This window comes from Nycticebus coucang, chromosome 16, assembly GCF_027406575.1.
Source record: "Nycticebus coucang isolate mNycCou1 chromosome 16, mNycCou1.pri, whole genome shotgun sequence".
In the NCBI taxonomy this organism is placed as follows: Eukaryota; Metazoa; Chordata; class Mammalia; order Primates; family Lorisidae; genus Nycticebus; species Nycticebus coucang.
Window position 1 is genome coordinate 96,437,675 of NC_069795.1, and position 20,778 is coordinate 96,458,452.

At 36.7% G+C, this 20,778-nt stretch overlaps 1 pseudogene; it reads left to right on the top strand.

The window, feature by feature from the left end:
* LOC128567979 (ankyrin repeat domain-containing protein 12-like) overlaps window positions 1-20,778 on the top strand; it is a 99,539-nt pseudogene that overhangs the window by 46,199 nt on the left and 32,562 nt on the right.

Consider the following 20,778-nt stretch of genomic DNA (forward strand, 5'->3'; position numbering starts at 1 on the left):
ACTTGTAAACTTGCTGAGCAGAAGCTTTCCCAGCTTTCTCACTGGAATCACTGCTGAAGTGGCTATCCACTTACCCAGTGTGCCAAAACCGGTCTCACTCTGCCCCTGAGGGTTAGGGCCGCAAGGCGGCTCAGACCCCACCCTTAGGCTACTTGGTTGCTGGGTTACCAGCTCCCACCCGTTTCTAGCTCTGGGACCATGAGGGCGGAGCTTGCCGGGGCAGATCACTGACAATGGTTCCGTGTGACCCACCGCCAAACACCATTAGCTCCGTCTGGCTCAGCGGGTCAGACTGGCCTAGACAACGGCCAAAGTTCTCCGCACTCCCGCTCAGGCCTTCCCCAAGGCAGTTCAACTCAGTGCCAAGTCCAAGGACATCAAAACAGTTCACAGGTAAGGCCTTTCTGGTTTGCAGTCTCGCTGCTACTGAACTTACAGTTGTGGGCGGGTTTAGACGGATTGAACACACGCGACCACTTGCCGGTTTTCCACTGTTTTAGTCCTCCTCTTGGGGTCCAGAAGTCTCTTGCTGACTCCCTGTATCCTCATAGGAGTGATGATAGGCTGTTCCCACCAGCCAGAGATGCCTGGAGTCCTATCTCCCCAGACTCATGGTGCCCAGATGCAAGGAAGCTGTTACTCGGCTGCCATCTTGCTCCGCCCCTATACTTTATACTTTTTAATGGTATAGGATACCTTTTATAAACAAGAAGCAATTACTTAGGGCGGTGCCTGTGGCTCAAAGGGGTAAGGCGCCAGCCCCATATGTGGAGGTGGCGGGTTCAAACACAGCCCCGGCCAAAAATCACAAAAAAAAAAAAAAAAAAAAGTAATTACTTATGTTGGATTAAAATAAACTAAATCTTACAGCTTTTTATTTAAAAATAGCATATTATGGCTTGGCGCCTATAGCTCAGAAGCTAGAGTGCCAGACATACACACTGGAGCTGGCAGGTTTAAACCCAGCCTGGGCCTACCAAACAGCAATAACAACTACAACCAAAAAAAAAAAGGAAAGAAGAAAGAAAAGAAAAGAAAAATACCCAGACATTGTGTCTGGCACCTGTTGTCCTAGCTACTTGGGAGGCTGAGGCAAGAGAATTGCTTAAGCCCAAGAGTTAGAGGTTGCTGTAAGCTGTGATATCACAGCACTCTACCAAGGGCAACATAGTGAGATTGTCTCCAAAAAAAAAAAAAAAAAAATTAGCACATCAGGCTGGTTGTGTTAGCTTATACCTATAAGATCAGCACTTGGGGAAGTCTAGGTGGATCCAAGGTTTTGATAGCATCCTGGGCAACACAACAAGACCCCATCTCTTAAAAATATTAGCTGGGCATGGTAGCACACACCTGTAGTCCCAGCTACTCAGTAGGCTGAGGCAAGAGGATCACTTGAGCCCAGGAATTTGAAGTTGCCTGAATTTATGATGTTATCACAGCACCCTACTCCAGGCAACAGAACAATATCCTGTTTCCAAAAAAAATAAAAAATGAAAGAAAAACATAGCATTTTAAAACAACTAAAAATAGCATATATATGTTATTTTTTCTTGTTCCTATATGAATGTATTTCAGTTTCTGCTAATTACTTTTTAAATATATTTAGAAGTATCCTTGGGAAGATGTTCTCCAGATATTAACACTTGACAGGATGTGAGCTATTTTTTTACTTATTTATACTTTTTGTATGAGTTGCATTTTTGAAATAATGGACATAATTTACTTTTACAAAGTCATTACTTTTTAAAAGGGGTATTCATACCATTGTCCAAGAAAGGCCTATTTGGCCCCCAAATCAATAGTAATGCTATCCCAAATAAAGTTTTGTTTTGTTTTGTTTTGAGATAGAATTTTATTCTGTGCTCTGGGGAGAGGTGTAGAGTGCTGTAGTGTCATGGCTCACAACACCTCAAACTCTTGTGCTCAAGCAGTCCTCGTGTCTCAGCCTCCTGATTGGCTAGGACTACAGGCACGTGCCAGAACACTCAGCTAATTTTTGTCTTTTTTATTTGTTCATAAAGATGGGATCTCACTCTTGCCCAGGCTGGTCTCGAACTGCTGAAGTCTCAGCCTCCCAGAGTGCTAGGTTTACAAGCATGAGCCACCATGCACAGGCCCAAGTAAAGATTCTTAAATGTTATTTTGAGATAGACCAGCATATCTTAAACTTCCAAATTCTTAATTTTTTTAGTACTTACTAATTTTTTGAAAGAAAACATTCCAGAAAAGTAAGTGCTTGACTAGACAAATTAAATTTGGATCTGGGCACAGTGGCTTATAACTGTAATCCCAGTGCATTTAGAGGCTGAAGTGAGAGGATTGCTTGAGGATTGATTGAGTTTGAGCCTACCTTGGGCAACAAACTGAGAGCCCACCTCTACAAATTATAAAAATAAAATAATTAGCTGGGTATGATAGCATGTGCTTGTTAGTCGTAGCTAGAACATTCATATATTGCTAATGAACATTCGTAGTGCTAGTACATGCACTGTGCAGTAACTTCTGTCATTTTTGGTAGTTATCAAAGATGTCTAAGTGAACTTTATTCCTACACTATAAGTCATAAAATCATACTTATTTTCTTTACTAGATTTGTGGCATCCAAGGGAAAGCCACAGTCTCTTACTGTGAAAAAATTTAACAGTTTCTTCTTGGCCTTCAAACTAAATTTGCAGTTATTTTGTTATTAGCAATGCTTTCAAGAGCATCTTTGCATATTGTATTTTTATCAGACACTGAATTATTTCTTTATGTATCCCCTGGAGTATGGTTACAGTTTTTAAAAGAATAGAACATTTCTGTGATTCTTGATATTTTTCCAAATAATCATACCTAGTTATAAAGCCTCTAGCAATATATTAATGTTCTTTAACCTCACAGGACCTTGGGGAACATGTTTTACGTCATCATTTTAGTTTGCATGGTTAGATAACTAGAAAGATAAAATATACTTCACTTTTTTAGTATTTGTTTCCTTTTAGTAATCATTATTTGTTTACTCATTTGGGGGGAGCATTTTTAGATAATATGGCATGAGAAAATTCAAAGTGGTATCGTGTGGTCTGTTTCCAAAGTCCATGTTGTGAAATATAATAAACTAAATCTTTTCTACCAGCCAGCCTTAGGAGTTCTATTTTCCTAAGACTTTAGATGCCATGAAAGTATTTACCTTATTTAATGTGATTTAAACAGATTTGGAGAGAGGAATTCTTTAAAATTTCCTTTAAAAGAGATTTAAAGGTATAGTTTTTCTGGGAACTATGTTAAAATAGCAGATAAAAGCAGAGCTATATTTATGAACAATAATCACCTTTGGTGATTTTGTAGCAATTATTTATTATACAGATTTATCCCGTTTCTTGCCACGATTTTATTATAACAATTTCAAACATGTAGTATAGGCTCAGTACCCATAGCTCAGCAGTTAGGGTGCTGGCCACATACACCGGGGCCAGTGGGTTCGAACCCAGCCCAGGTCTGCCAAACAACAATGACAACTACAACAAAAAAATAGCCAGGCGTTGTGGTGGGCTCCTGTAGTCCCAGCTACTTGGGAGTATGAGACAAGAGAATTGTTTAAGCCCAAGAGTTTGAGGTTGCTGTGAGCTGTGACTCCATGGCACTCTACCAAGGGTGACATAATGAGACTCTGTCTCAAAAAAAAAAAATGTAGAATAGACTTTAAAAATCATTCTTGGCATTTTTCTTATTTTCTTTCAACCTGAAACAGAATATTAACTTTAAAAGATTGTTTTAAAAATTACAGATATTAGCTGGGCATGGTGGCTCATGCCTGTAATTCTAGCACTCTGGGAGACCAAGGTGAGAGGATCACTTTAGGTCAGGAGTTTGAGAACAGCAAAAATGAGACTCAGTCTCTCACAAAAGTAGAAAAAGGTGTGTGTTGGTGCACACCTATAGTCCCAGCTACTTGGGAGGCTGATATAGTAGGATTGCTTGAGCCCAAGAGTTTGAAGTTGCTGTGATCTTTGATGATCTCACTACACTATAATCTAGCAGTGCAATAGAGCAAGAGTCTTTCTCAAAAATAAAATAAAACAAATACATAAATAAATACACAATTGTTACTTGTCTTGCCTTGCTATAAAAGAACATATCATGGAAAGGATTGCTCTGCTTAGAACTCACTGTTTTACATCCATCTCATTAATAGCAGTAGTTTAATACAGCCTAGTCTCAGTATAGCATAGAGGGAAGAAGTAGTTGATTAATGGGACAGATGTGGAAGCTTTAATATTCTAGCTCTTGAATTAAGTCCTTATAGAGTACATATTCACAAATACTTTGTCTAAACATACTTATCTGAATAAAAGCCAAACGATATGTGGGGTCAGGGTGAATTGAATTGGTTACTTCTAAAGGAAGATTTAGGTGGTTCTTAACCTTCCTAATGCCGCAATGTATTTTCATTGTTAAAAAGGGGTCATGGCCCACAGGTTGAGAACCACTGCTTTAGATCAACTGTTAAACTACTTATATTATGACTGTAATTGCAAGTTCAATTTATCCATTGTGCTTTTAATCTGTTAAAATAGTATGATTTCCTTCAATAATCCACTTCAGTCTAATAGGCACAATTTATTGGTTGCCACTTTTTCTTTGCAATCTGTGGAATTTGTGTGTTTTTATATGAAATGTCAATTATTTTTCATGGAATTTTTGTAGTTGTTAATATATTCAGTTTTTAAATGTCTTTACTGAAAATCTTGTCATTTACTACATTTACCACTTAACTTCAGAATGATATTAAAAAATGTTACTTTATTACCCTTTTAACTGAGTGAATATTTCCATCACTAAACTTTCAGGCTTATTTTTAAAAAATACTATGTTTTAGAGTTACTTTTTTTTATTTTTTTTTGAACACTTGAGTACTGAAATCTTGAATACTGTCTTGTAATAGTGATCCTGGAAAAAAAGGTCTATGTCAATAAGTTGAGGATGTGAAGATCAGAATATTATTGTGAGTTGAAATGGTGTATTTCTTAATAAGTGAAAGTATGTACTCTGTCCATATCACTGAAGTCAGTTCTCCATATTCTCATTTCTCTGTCATGAATTGTTAGACAGAATTATATATTCTTAACTGATTGACTTTGACTTAGAATGCTTTCTTTCTAAGAGGGCTTTTTATAGTGATCACTATAGTATTAGGTTGGTGCAAAAGAAATTGCTATTTTGGACCATGAATTTTAGATCATTACAACTAGGCTCGGACACATCTTTATTAATCAAAATAGGAACCATTACAATCAACGCACTGTTGCCAATGAGAAATAAGTTTTTTGATTTTGTAGTGTAAAAATCCATGCTTTGGGATTTGACGAACTCTTGGAAAGCATTTTCTGCGTCATGCTCCTTGTGGAAATATTTTCTCTGAAAAAAATTGTTGAGATGCTTGAAGAAGTGGTAGTAGATTATTGAGAGACGAGGTGAATGTGGTGGATGAGGCAAAACTTCATAGCCCAATTTGTTCAACTTTTAAAACATCGGTTGTGCGACTTGTGGTCAGGAATTGTCATGGAGAAGAACCAGGCCCTTTCTGTTGACCGCTGTGCGGCGGCAGGCGTTGCCGTCTATTGTGCATCTCATTGATTGGCTGAACATACTTCTCAGGTAGAACCGTTTCACCGGGATTCAGAATGCTATAGTGGGTCAGATCAGCAGCAGACCGCCAAACAGTGACCATGACCTTTGTTTAGTGCAGGTTTGGCTTTGGGAAGTGCTTTTGGAAGTTCCTGTAAGTCCAGCCACTGAGCTGGTCATCACCAGTTGTCATATGAAATCCACTTTTCCTCACACATCACTATCCAATTGAGAAATGGTGCATGGAATAAGAGAAGACAACACTTGAAAATGATGATTGTCTGGTTTTTGGTCAGCTCGTGAGTCACCTACTTATTGAGCTTTTTCACCTTTTCAGTTTGCTTCAAATGCTGAACGCCAGAATGGTTATTGAGTTTTTAGGCAATTTCTTCAGTAATTTCTCCTGTAGTTGTCAGAGGATCAGCTTCCATGATTGCTTTCTGTTGGTCATTGTCAGCTTCCGATGGCGGCCGTATCCTCCTCATCTCGTCTCCTTTGCAAAACTTCTTGAACCACTGCACTGTATGTTGGTTAGCAATTCCTGGGCCAAATGTGTTGTTGATGTTGCGAGCTGTTTCAGCTGCTTTATGACCCATTTTGAACTCAAATAAGAAAATTACTCTAATTTCCTTTTTGTCTAACATTTCCATAGTCCAAATAAATAAAAACAGGAAGTAAGTCATTAGTAAAAGTGAGAAAAGCTCGTTAAAATGATGCATGATGTAATTATATTTATTTAAGAATGTATTCTGGTACCAAATAGCAAATTTCAACAATGCAAAAACTATAAATACTTTTGTGCCACTTTATACCATTTGAATGTATTTGCGATCTAGGATGATACTGCGGTCCACGGTGTTTTGTTGTCTTCAGAGTAGTTTGACACTCAGAGAACAAAATGGGTTGATTCAGGTTTTCTTAAGACAAATTCTAATCAACCCAAAAAAACAGTGATGAAGTACTACTACTTCTTTTACTGTTTGTCAGATGGTATGTTTTAATAAACAGCATCAGTAATATGTATTATTGAAAAAGCATGGTTGAATTCCTCAACTTTAAGATATTCCAGATGAAGAAACTGAAATCTTAGGTGTTGGCAAAACCTGTGTTTTAAACGTACTTTGGCTTTGTCTTAAAAAGTAATCTTTTGGAAAAATAATGATAAATCATTAAGTAACTGGTGGTCTTTTGAAAATGTTGGTTTGTTGAATTCTGCACTTCCCTTTATGTGCTTTTTTCTTTTCTGTCTCTCTTCATTCTGTAGATTCAGATGCAGGACATACAAGCGAAAATTGGGGGAAAAGACTTATATCTTTTTACAGGACATACTCAGGTAATTAGATTATCAGGTGTTCCTGTTTAGCCAGTGGTTTCTATCACATTTACAATTAATTATTGTATGATAAGCAACCTATTTTCAAACTTATATATAGATTTCTTTGGCTAAATAACTGTACTGTGTTTACTATTTTTGTTCTGAGATATCAAGTGTATCATATACAGTACATTGTAGCAGGACTACTTCATGCCTCCACTCATGTAGAAAACAATGTGAGAGTCAACCTCTGGCATGGTGTGGTGCAGTGATCCCTATGGGAAGATACCCTTTAGGAGAGATCCTTGTCTATTTTGTAATATACACTTCACAAGGTATACATAGTGTGCTGATTTTGATAGTATCATCAGATCCTTTTTGTCATGTTTTTTTTAAAAAAACATATTTAAGTGCGGCGCCTGTGGCTCAGTCGGTAGGGCGCCAGCCCCATATGCCGAGGGTGGCGGGTTCAAACCTGGCCCCGGCCATACTGCAACCAAAAAATAGCCGGGCGTTGTGGCGGGCGCCTGTAGTCCCAGCTACTCGGGAGGCTGAGGCAAGAGAATCGCCTAAGCCCAGGAGTTGGAGGTTGCTGTGAGCTGTGTGAGGCCACGGCACTCTGCCAAGGGCCATAAAGTGAGACTCTGTCTCTACAAAAAAAAAAAAAAAAAAAAAGAGAAAAAAAAACATATTTAAACATTTTTTTCCATTAAACTCATTAGTCTTTATTGACTTTGCTGCCAAAGCTAAATTTACTTATAACTGGATTAAAATACCAGGTTACCAGGAGAGATGCCATCACCATTAACTATATTTATACCTCTGTTCAGCTTGGTACCAGTTACTATATGTTTCTGATTTCATAATTGCTCTAGATAAAGAGTTGAAGAAAATATATAAATACTATCACTTTAAAGAGTAAATGTGTTCTCTAGTATGTTAAAATTAGTTAAAAGTTTTGGTTGTCCTTTTTTTATAAATGGGCTAACATTTTTCTTTCTGAACTTTAAAACATTATAAATACTGTTTAGTCCCTGGATCTAAGTGTCCAGTTTTTAGCACATGACATTTAGCTATATAAAAAAAAAAAACTGAAATAAACTTGTTACTGATAATAAATACTTTTTAATTATTTCATAAATTTGTTGGGTTGGGTGGGGAAGTGGTAAAATCCAGTAATTATCCATAAAATTATTAGTTGAGCTTGAACAATCAGTAGTGCCTGGCTACTATTGTAAAAGTGGAGAGTGGGGGCATATTTATAATCAGTTACTTGGAAATTACATTTCTAAAAGTGCACCTGCAAAAGATCTATGTGTGTTTGTATATATATATGTGTGTGTGTGTGTGTGTGTGTGTATACATATATATGAAGCCATTCATCATCTGAATCTTATTGCAGAAAACCAAAAGATTCAGACATTCAACTGTTAGAGATTCATGTAGATATTTTATAACCAGTGAGTAATGGCAATTTTTTTTTCTCAGAATTGAAGTTACATACATTGCAAACATGATTGGTGCTCATCTCTATTTGTAGTTCCAGTGTTTCATTTCCTACACAGTGACTAATTTCTGAGACACTGATTGGTTTGTGAACCAAGTCTCCAAGAAAAACAGTTTTATTTCTTACTTAATTGGGATGCAACTATGTTGAGCTTTCTGTATTCTGACATGATCTGAAAAGAAAGCATTAGTTTTCAATATTATAAGACCGGAACATCTCTATTTCTGGGGGTTTTCTGAACCTTGAACGAACAAATGTTGGATTGTTGCAAAGTCCACTTCTCTGTGTGGGTTGAAGAGTCTTAAGTGAATTTCTTGTATTTTTCCTTGTAAATCTACACTGAGTGGAATTTGAAGTTTATAGTAGACTGTACTAAATGAGCACATTTGTCAGTATTATTACTATATTTAAACTTGAAAATTCTGGCCTATTATTAGGACAAATAAATACATTTTACAGCTACCAAATCTTGAGAAGTGTCTAACTCTTTATCAAATACATAGTATACTGTGCATGTCTAAAAAATTATCATTTTTTAGTTATGACAGATCAGAGGAAACAAACTCATTATAGGACAGATAAATAGCCTTGTTAACTCCTTTAAACTTGAAAAAGCATATTTAGAGACATTTGTGTCTAACGTTTAGACTTTGCAGAATGGTATGGTTGTCTGTGGCCTTGCTATCTTATACCAGCTACTCTTTATTTACGTTTCTTATCTGTCTCATGTAAAACCTGAACTGAGATAAATGACTGTGATAACTAAATTAAAGCAAAACTAGAGTTCATGTAGGATGTAGCATCTAATTTGGATTTATTTATTTATTTATTTATTTTTTTATTTTATTTTATTTTATTTTATTTATTTTTTATTTTTTATTAAACCATAGCTGTGTACGTTAGTATGATCGTGGTGCACCATACACTTGATTCATAGATCGTTTGACACATTTTCATCACATTAGTTAACATAGCTTTTGTAGCATTTTCTTAGTTATTTTGCTAAGACCTTTACATTCCACATTTACTAGGATTCACATATACCCTTGTAAGATGCACCGCAGGTGTAATCCCATTAATCCCCCTCCTTCACCCTCCCTCCTCCCTCCCTCCCCTCCCTTTCCCCTTTCTCCCTATTCTTTTTTTTTTTTTAAATTAAATCATAACTGTATACATTGATATGATCATGGGGCATCATACACTCACTTCATAAACCATTTGACACATTTTCATCACAGTGGTTAACATAGCCTTTCTGGCGTTATCTCAGTTACTGTGCCAAAACATTTACATTCTACATTTACCCAGTTTCGCAAATACCCCTGTAAGATGCACCACAGGTGTGATCCCACCGCTCCTAATTTGGATTTTTGTTTAAATATTTGGAGTATACCAAATTTGTTAATTCTTTTCCAAAATATGACAATCGTATCTTTGATCATTTGGCAGCATGGCATTCTAATAATGAATTTATAAGTATTTTTTATTGTCGCCTGTTTGCTTTAGAGTGTATTTATAAGTATTTTTTATTGTCACCTGTTTGCTTTAGAGTGTATTGAATTGTATTAAAATTCAATTAAAATGAAAAAAGTCAATTGTTTTGCAAATAAAAAGGCCAATTTTTTCTCAAATCTGTTTTAAGGAAACTGTTTTTTTGTTTTCCTCTCATCACTAGATTTTACTTCTTTTCCTTGAAACATCTTTTCTACTTTATAGAAAATTTTCACAATATTAACTATTTTATTTTCAGGTGAGAAGTACCACTTAAATATTTGCTATTCATATGGAAAACCATTAAAACAGTAACTGTGGTTTCTCACTAAATACTAGAAAGCCATGATGTTTAGTTACATGTTTTAACTAGAAAGGGTGAATATAGATTTCAGGAAAAAATAGGCTTCTCCAAAGACATATTTAGGGCTTTATAATAAATTTAGTAGTAAGTTAGGTTAAATGCTGATATTTTTTGGATTTATAGTAAATGGGATCATTAAAGAATGATCTCATTTATATAACATAAATAAGGATATGATAAATAAGAAAATAAAAGATTATACTGGAAATATTAATGAAAGCTGATTTAATGAGTTGATATTTTTGTTTTTATGTAAAATCAAATATTTCACAAAGTGGACATTCTAGGAGCTATGGAATTTTTAATGATTTGTGGGCAGCAGAGTTTAAAGATTAGGACCTTTAATTTTTCTAGTCCATTAGAAAGCCAGTTTATCCCAGTTAACTTAAGTGATACATTGAAACATTATTTAATTTCTTATGCCTACTAATAATACCAGATTTTAATTAATTTCTTGAGACATGCCAGATTAATAAATGCTAATCTCCTAGAGTATTCTAGCAGCAGGCACATCTCTGTGAATGAAACCACTGTGTTGACTACTAAGCCTTCCCTTCTCCCACTCATTTTTGCTGTTAAATTTATTATTTATTTTACTCAATTATTTTTGCAGCTCTTCTTTACAGGTACCCTCAAACCTGGATCCATAAATTCCAGATACTGGTATAGGGTTTTTCAAGAAACAGATGCCTAGGCAGGTAATAGCCAGACTTCTATACATTAGCTTATACAGGGTACATGTAAAACACAGACATCTATATCTCTCACCTAAGAAATTCAGTTCAGTCAGAATTTTCTCACACTAATGGGGAATTCAGGTAGCATTGCCAAAGAATTTTCCAAATAGTTTGAATCTGAGAGCTTACTGTGATGAATCAGATCTCTTTGAAAGTCCCTCATAAATTTATAGATCTGTGTAGGATGTCTGCTAAGCCATAGCCAACAAGAATCTTTAATTTGCTTATTTTTAGCTTTGATTATATCATTTCACATTTAAGAATCCTGTGACTAGAATAAAATAATTTGGTGCCCTTTTTTCAGTAATTACGCTGTGTGATGAGACCTGTCATAAATACTTAGTTCCGGGGCAGAGACAAGATTGCGGACTGAAGCCAGCTTTCCACAGAGGCTCCCATCCTGAAGGAGAGTTAAAGGACAAAAATTTAGCAAGTAACCTGATGGATTTGAGCAGCACCAAGAGAGAAAGTTGAAAACGCACATCAACCCCGCTAAGGAGAGCTGCGACCACAACGATGCAAACAAAAGGTACAAAACCCATCACCAAGCGGATGGGAGTCCCCCATCTGATTGGCTTAAGAGCCCCACAAACAAACGGGAAGAAATCAAAGGCCCTCCCACTACACTTCACGGGAGAGACCTACTAAAATCTGGACCTACCTCCCTTACTAGGGTGCCTAGATGTTCTCCTGCCAGGCACAAAAACTGTATAAAATTGTAAATATCCTTTGCCGGCAACTCTGAGCTCCCAGCACTCCCCTCTACTCTCTCTGAGGTCTGAAAGCCTGTCCCCAAGGAGTTCGGATTCTTGGGTGACTTCCAGAGGGGAGAGGACAGTGCCCGAGCTGCGGCTGGTCAGCACTGATTTTGGGGCACGGGAGGGAAGTGAGGACAGTCAGCTGAGGGCAACCCTCACCAGGGAAGTGCTTCCCTGAGGTGTGGTGCAGCAGCTCTCCTTCAGCAGCAATACAACCAGCCATAAAACTGAGTGGAACTGTGTGACCTCACTACCGGCTTCTCTGGGCTCCCTGCGGCTCTGGGCTCCTAGCAGCTCTGGACTCCCAGCTGCTCTGGGCTTCCGGCGCTCCCCCTGCCCTCGCTCTGTGGTCTGGAGACCTGAGTGCCTGCACACAGCTGGACAAGGAACTGGGTGGAACTGAGTGTGTTCGCTGCTGGCGGCTCTGGGCTCCCACCGCTCCCCCCACCCCTGCCCTCACTCTGACGAGAGACTAGGAGGAACTGAGTGTGCTCGCTGCCGGTGGCTCTGGGCTCCTGGCGCCCCACCCGACCCTCACTCTGGAATCTGGAGACCTGTCCCCCCAGGAGTCCAGATTCTTGGGGGATTTGTTGGGGTATGGACAGTGCCTGAACTGTGGCTGGTGGGTCCTGACTCTGGGAAGCAGGAGTGAGGCTGGGGGAGACCCACATCAGAGCGCAGTTCCCTGAGGCAGCTGAAGCCACACCCCCTGTCTCCCTGGGCAACCAGAGGATGCCACCCCTGAGGATAGGATTTGCCTGATGTGACTCACAGACCCTGGAAACTTCCAGGGCAGGGCCGACTCAGAGAACTGAGACTTCAACCCAGAGCAAGTGCTTCACTGGGGTCAAACAGAAGCCAGCTGAAAAAAAGTCAGAACCACTTAGCCCCACCACACCAGATAGGGCCCCAGTGTCTCAGGCCACAACACTGAATGGGCCCTCAAAAAAAACCCAGGGGAAAAATAAAAGGGAGTAAAACAACCATGGGGCGGAATCAGTGGAAAAACTCTGCTAACATGAATAACCACAATAGATCAACTCCCTCAAGAAAAGATATGGTGGATGTAATTGAAGATCCCATTCATAAACAACTGGCAGACATGTCAGAAATCGAATTCAGAATTTGGATTGCAGACAAGATTGATAAAATGGAATTAGGAATCCGAGGAGAAATTTAAAAATTGTCTCAAGAATTTAACGAATTTAAAGAAAAAACCACCAAAGACTTAGACACACTGAAGCAAGAATTTGCAGCCCTCAAAGATATGAAAAATACAGTAGAATCCCTCAATAACAGAATGGACCAAGCAGAAAAAAGGATTCCTGACATCGAAGATAAAGCCTTTGAACGCTCCCAAACTCTCAAAGAGGAAGAGAAATGGAGAGCAAAAACGGATCGTTCTCTTAGAGAGCTCTGGGATAATTCGAAGAAGGCTAATATACGAATAGGAGTTCCGGAAAATGATGAAGTGGCATTGATGGGCACAGAGGCCCTTCTGCATGAAATTATGAAAAAGAATTTTCCAGACATGCCTAGAGATTCTGAAATTCAGATAGCAGGCAGTTTGAGAATTCCAGCATGATTCAATCCCAATAAGTCATCCCCCAGACATATCATAATTAGCTTCACTAAAGATAACATGAAGGAGAAAATTCTCAATGTTACCAGGTGAAAGAAAGCCATTACCTACAAAGGAAAGAACATTAGAATGACTGCAGATCTCTCTGCTGAAACTTTTCAAGCCAGAAGAGGGTGGTCATCAACTTTTAATCTCCTAAAGCAAAATAACTTTCAACCCCAGATCTTGTATCCAGCTAAACTCAGCTTCATTTATGGTGGAGAAATTAAATACTTTAACGACATTCATATGTTGAAGAAAGTTGCCACAACCAAACCAGCTCTTCAGGATATTCTCAGACCTATCCTCCATAATGACCAACCCAATACTCTACTACAAACGTAAACTCACTCAGAAACGTCTGATCAAACTCCAACTTCTACAAGGGTGAAAAGATTAAAAATGTCCACTGGACTTTTGAAAAACTCGATACCCAAAATTCCACCAAACTTATCAATAGTCTCCATTAATGTGGTGAATGGCTTAAACTGTCCTCTAAAGAGACATAGATTAGCTGACTGGATACAAAAACTCAGACCAGATATCTGTTGCTTACAAGAGTCACATCTTAACTTAAAAGACAAATACAGACTCAGGGTGAAAGGATGGTCATCCATATTTCAGGCAAATGGTAACCAGAAAAAATCAGGTGTTGCAATTTTATTTTCAGACACAATAGGCTTTAAACCAACAAAAATAAGGAAGGACAAGAATGGTCACTTCATATTTGTTAAGGGTAATACTCAATATGATGAGATTTCAATTATTAATATCTATGCGCCCAACCAGAATGCACCTCAATTTATAAGAGAAACTCTAACAGACATGAGCAACTTGATTTCCTCCAGCTCCATAATAGTCAGGATTTTGTCACTCCTTTGGCAGTGACAAAAAGCTGAGTAAAGAAATTTTAGATTTAAATCTAACCATCCAGCATTTAGATTTAGCAGACATCTACAGAACATTTCATCCTATCAAAACAGAATACACATACTTCTCATCAGCCCATGGAACTTACTCCAAAATCGATCACATCTTAGGTCACAAGTCTAACCTCAGTAAATTTAAAGCAATAGAAGTTATTCCATGCATCTTCTTGGACCATCATGGAATAAAACTTGAGCTGAGTAACAACAGGAATCTGCATACTCATACAAAAACATGGAAATTAAATAACCTCATGCTGAATGATAGCTGGGTCAGAGATGAGATCAAGAAGGACATTGCCAAATTTTTGGAACAAATGATAATGAAGACACGAACTATCAGAACCTCTGGGACACCGCAAAGGCAGTTCTAAGAGGGAAATTTATAGCACTGCAAGCCTTCCTCAGTAGAATGGAAAGAGAGGAAGTTAGCAACTTAATGGGACATCTCAAGCAACTGGAAAAGGAAGAACACTCCAACCCCAAACCCAGTAGAAGAAAAGAAATAGCCAAAATCAGGGCAGAACTAAATGAAATTGAAAACAAAAGAATAATACAACAGATCAATAAATCAAAAAGCTGTTTGTTTGAAAAGGTCAACAAAATAGATAAACTGTTGGCCAACCTAATCAGGGAAAAAAGAGTAAAATCTCTAATCTCATCAATCAGAAATGACAAAGACGAAATAACAACAGACTCCTCAGAAATCCAAAAGAAAATCCGAAGGAAATGGATCGATACTTGGAAGCTCGTCACCTTTCAAGACTTAACCAGAATCAAGTGGAAATGTTGAACAGGCCCATATCAAGTTCAGAAATAACATCAACCATACAAAACCTCCCCATAAAGAAAAGCTCGGGACCAGATGGTTTCGCATCAGAATTCTACCAAACCTTTAAAGAGGAATTAGTATGTATATTACTTAACCTTTTCCAAAAGGTAGAAAAAGAAGGAAGGCTACCCAACACGTTCTATGACAAACATCACCCTGATCCCCAAACCAGGAAAAGACCCAACAAGAAAAGAAAATTATAGACCAATATCACTAATGAATATAGATGCAAAAATGTTCAACAAGATCCTAACAAACAGAATCCAGCAACACATCAAACAAATTATACATCATGATCAAGTCAGCTTTATCCCAGGGTCTCAAGGCTGGTTCACTATACGTAAATCTATAAATGTAATTCAGCACATAAACAAAGTAAAAAACAAAGACCATATGATTCTCTCAATCGATGCAGAAAAAGCTTTTGATAACATCCAACATCCCTTCATGATCAGAACACTTAAGAAAATTGGCATAGAAGCGATCTACAGCAAACCGACAGCCAATATCATATTGAACGGAGTTAAATTGGAATCATTTCCATTTAGATCAGGAACCAGACAAGGTTGCTCATTGTCTCCATTGCTTTTTAACATTGTAATGGAAGTTTTAGCCACCGCAATTAGGGAAGAAAAGGCAATCAAGGGTATCCACATAGGGTCAGAAGAGATCAAACTTTCACTCTTCACAGATGATATGATTGTATATCTGGATAACATTAGGGACTCTACTACAAAACTCTTAGAAGTGATCAAGGAATACAGCAACATCTCAGGTTACAAAATCAACATTCATAAATCGGTAGCCTTTATATATACCAACAATAGTCAAGCTGAAAAAACAATTAAGGACTCTATCCCATTCACAGTAATGCCAAAGAAGATGAAATATTTGGGAGTTTATCTAACAAAGGACGTGAAAGATCTATATAAAGAGAACTATGAAACTCTAAGAAAAGAGATAGCCGAGAATGTTAATAAATGGAAAAACATACCATGCTCATGGATGGGAAGAATCAACATTGTTAAAATGTCCATACTATCCAAAGCAATATATAACTTCAACGCAATCCCTATTAAAGTTCCACTGTCATACTTTAAAGATCTTGAAAAAACAATACTTCGTTTTATATGGAATCAGAAAAAACCTCGAATAGCCAAAACATTACTCAGAAATAAAAACAAAGCAGGAGGAATTACGCTACCAGACCTCAGACTATACTACAAATCCATAGTGATCAAAACAGCATGGTATTGGCACAAAAACAGAGAAGTAGATGTCTGGAACAGAATAGAGAACCAAGAGATGAATCCAACTACTTACCATTATTTAATCTTTGACAAGCCAATTAAAAACATCCAGTGGGGAAAAGATTCCCTATTTAACAAATGGTGCTGGGTGAACTGGCTGGCAACCTGTAGAAGACTGAAACTGGACCCACACCTTTCACCATTAACCAAGATAGACTCTTACTGGATTAAAGATTTAAACTTAAGACATGAAACTATGAAAATACTAGAAGAGAGTGCAGGGAAAACCCTTGAAGAAATTGGGTTGGGCGAGTTTTTTATGAGAAGGACCCCCTGGGCAATTGAAGCAGCTTCAAAAATACACTATTGGGACTTGATCAAACTAAAAAGCTTCTGCACAGCCAAGAACACAGTAAGTAAAGCAAGCAAACAGCCCACAGAATGGGAGAATATATTTGCAGGTTATGTCTCCGACAAAGGTTTAATAACCAGAATCCACAGAGAACTCAAACGCGTCAGCAAGAAAAGAACAAGGGATACCATCGCAGGCTGGGCAAGAGACTTGAAAAGAAACTTCTCTGAAGAAGACAGGCGCGCGGCCTTCAGACATATGAAAAAATGCTCATCATATTTAATCATCAGAGAAATGCAAATCAAAACTACTTTGAGATATCATCTAACTCCAGTGAGACTAACCTATATCACAAAATCTCAAGACCAGAGATGTTGGCGTGGATGTGGAGAAAAGGGAACACTTTTGCACTGCCGGTGGGAATGCAAATTAATATATTCCTTTTGGAAAGATGTTTGGAGAACACTTAGATATCTAAAAATAGATCTGCCATTCAATCCTGTAATTCCTCTGCTGGGCATATACCCAGAAGACCAAAAATCACATCATAACAAAGATATTTGTACCAGAATGTTTATCGCAGCCCTATTCATAATTGATAAGTCATGGAAAAAGCCCAAATGCCCATCGATCCACGAATGGATTAATAAATTGTGGTATATGTACACCATGGAATACTATGCAGCCTCGAAGAAAGATGGAGACTTTACCTCTTTCATGTTTACATGGATGGAGCTGGAACATATTCTTCTCAGTAAAGTGTCTCGAGAATGGAAGAAAAAGTACCCAATGTACTCACCCCTACTATGAAACTAATTTAGGACCTTCACATGAAAGCTATAACCCAGTTACAACCTAAGAATAGGGGGAAGGGGATAAGGGTGGGGAGGGAGGGGGGATTGAAAGGATCACACCTGTGGTGCATCTTACAAGGGTGTATATGAAGCTTAGTAAATGTGGAATGTAAATGTCCTAGCAAAGTAACTAAGAAAATGCCAGGAGGGCCATGTCAACTAATGTGATGAAAATGTGTCAAACAGTCTATGAACCAAGTGTATGGTGCCCCATGATCATATTAATATACACAGCTATGATTTAATAAAATAAAAAAAAATACCTAGTTCCTTGAGAGATTGCACAGATCAGTGCTGGAATTAGGAAGGTAATTTGAAGGAGTACTGATATATAGGCTTAGCAGTAATTAGGAAGAATAAAATTATAATGAACGAAGAAGTTTCAAAGATGTAATACTAAGCAATGTTTGAAATGTTATTGAAGTTTAATCGTACTAGAAAAAATCACTAAAATACAAATTTTATTAGGAATAAATTTTCAAATGTTTTTTTCAGAAAATAATTGAATTAAAAAATTTTTTAGTGCATTCGAGATGAAATTTCTTTACATAATATAATAAAACCCCATTGCCTTTTTGTCTGGCTATTGCTAGTATACATGTATAGCATAAATCAAAAGAGTCATCTATGTTTGCTTTTGAATAATTGCATTTGTTTCAAATTCTTACATTTTTATTAATAATTCCAGAGAAAGAAGGTTCAGAAAAGAAGAAAACAAAAAAAGAAGCTGGAAATAAGAAATCTACACCAGTTAGCATTCTTTTTGGTTATCCACTCTCTGAGCGAAAACAGATGGCACTTCTTATGCAGATGACAGCAAGAGACGACAGTCCAGGTGATAACTACCATCATTGAGTTAATTTGGACAACTCTAGCCTGTCTTAATAATTATTTTTAACTACTTTTAATTTTTATCTTTTCTTGGATTTAATCAGAATTACTTATACCATGGGATTTAATCAGAATTACTTACACCATGAGTTTGTTATTTTATGATTATTTGTGTGACAGTTCATTGATTGGCTATATCCTCCATTAAATTAGAAGCTGTACAAGAGCAAGAGTCTTTGTACTTGTGGACATTCAGTAAATATTAAATAAAATAAATTTAGAAAGTGATTGATCCACCTTGAGAAATTTCTTGCAGAACTATGTGCTTTTACCTTTTTGATGACTTTTTTCATCTTACTTTCTATAAGTCTGCTTCTAGGATATAGTTTTCTTTTCAGTTAACTCCGTCAGTACCATGCCCTAACCAATTGTGCCACTGGAGCACTTCTTTTCAGTTAACTAGCATCCTGCTGATAAACTGGTAATCTTACCACATTGCTACTTTTAGAAGTGTGTTAATCTGTATTTTATTGCTTAAAATCTACTACATTCTTCTAAAAGGAAAACATCTGCTGTGTACTAAGTTTATTTCATATTTAATTTCACATTTCTAGTTAAGATGATGTGCCACGTGTATGTGTGTGTTTATTCATGTACTGTATGCTCCAGAAATAAATTGGAGATGGATTACCAGAAGGACAAAAAGAGGGAACAGACTAAACAAACTGCTGATTTATTAAAAAGAGCTAAAAAGGTAAATAAAGTCCAGTCCCCAGCTGGACTGAGGTAGTTATTACTATTCAGCAATGAACAAATTCAAAAGAAAAAAAATTTAATTGTATAGTTTTCATTCAGCGTGAATTCAAACATCTTTATTTAAGACTCCAGGTAGCATAATGGATCCTCTTGCAATGGATTGGAAAGATTTTTTCAATGTACTTTTTCCTATATTGACTCTTTTTACTGGGATGCAATGGTTAATTCCTTACAGTTTCTAAGTATCATAATTTCAGTTAAAGCATGAATGTATCTAAATATGTTTTGCTACTAAAAACTTTTTAGGGCTTCCTGCTTTTTGAAATAGTTATGTTATGGTTACTCTTAACCTTTTCCACCTTCAACTTGAGAAAGACTGTGGCCAAATTAAAGATTTCTTACATTGCTAAAATTTTAAATGTTTTCTATCAAATGCTGACTTTGAATTAGGTTTAATAGTTAAATGAAAAGACATTTAAAAAAAACTTTTTTTTCCCATGCCGTGAACTTTTGTCCTTTACAGAATAAAGAATTAATATAATAAGACAAGAAGTAAAAATCCTCCTTCATCTCCAGTGACCTCTGCTAAAGAGACAACCATTATTAACAATTTCTTATCTATATTTCCAGGGATGTTTTAGGTGTAACCATACAAATATACATATATTTTTGTTATGGTTTGTCATAAATAGCATTATAAATAGTTGGCTATAGTTGGCTTTTTAAAGGCTAGCTCTTAGTTTTCTTTATTAATATGTATAAACTAGATTGGAAAGCTTTTAAAATATCAAGCTGTTTTCTGTCATATAGATATTCTCAGAGTGTACAGTTAATTGTTTTACTCGTAGATCAATCTTTAGTTTTTAAGGAATTCAACAAGCTAATTTTCTTAAATAATTTGACCACAAAAATTATCAAACATTTAATTTAATCAAGTATTTTCAAGTACCACTGTAAATCAAGAAGTCTTCTAAGCAATGAGGGAGGATACAGTGATGAATTAGATAGACGAGGTTCTTGCTCAATAACGTTATGGAAATACTTAGATAGGAAACTAATTGAGTTAATGTGCTTTAATTCCAAAAGATAAACTTTAAACTTACTTCTTTTTAATGAATGAGTGATACTGAGAATTTCGATCATGTCAGGTTGCAACACTGATAACTTTCATAGATGTTTTTCTCTTAAAACATAGATATTTTTCTCTTATTTATAACTTTCTTTTAAAAGTTATAAATATTCAGAATTAGTTAACACTGTGTGTGTGTGTGAGTGTGTGTTTTGAATTCTAAATTGATTAAGAAACCAGAGTTTTTTTTAGTAGTTCTGAAATGGAGCAGGAGATTTAGGGTATTTTATAGTTTAACTTTCTTGGTTTTTGATAATAGAAACTACAACAAATACCAAAATAAAGGAATCAAAGCAAAGCACAATTTCTGTAGGCCTTTTTCCAGGTCACCTGTATTTTTTGTTTACCTTTGATTTCATTTTTCATACTAAAACCATGGTGACTTTAATTTGTACTTAATATCAGAACAAAACAACTCTAGTGGTTTGTCTTTGTTAGAGGTGTACAT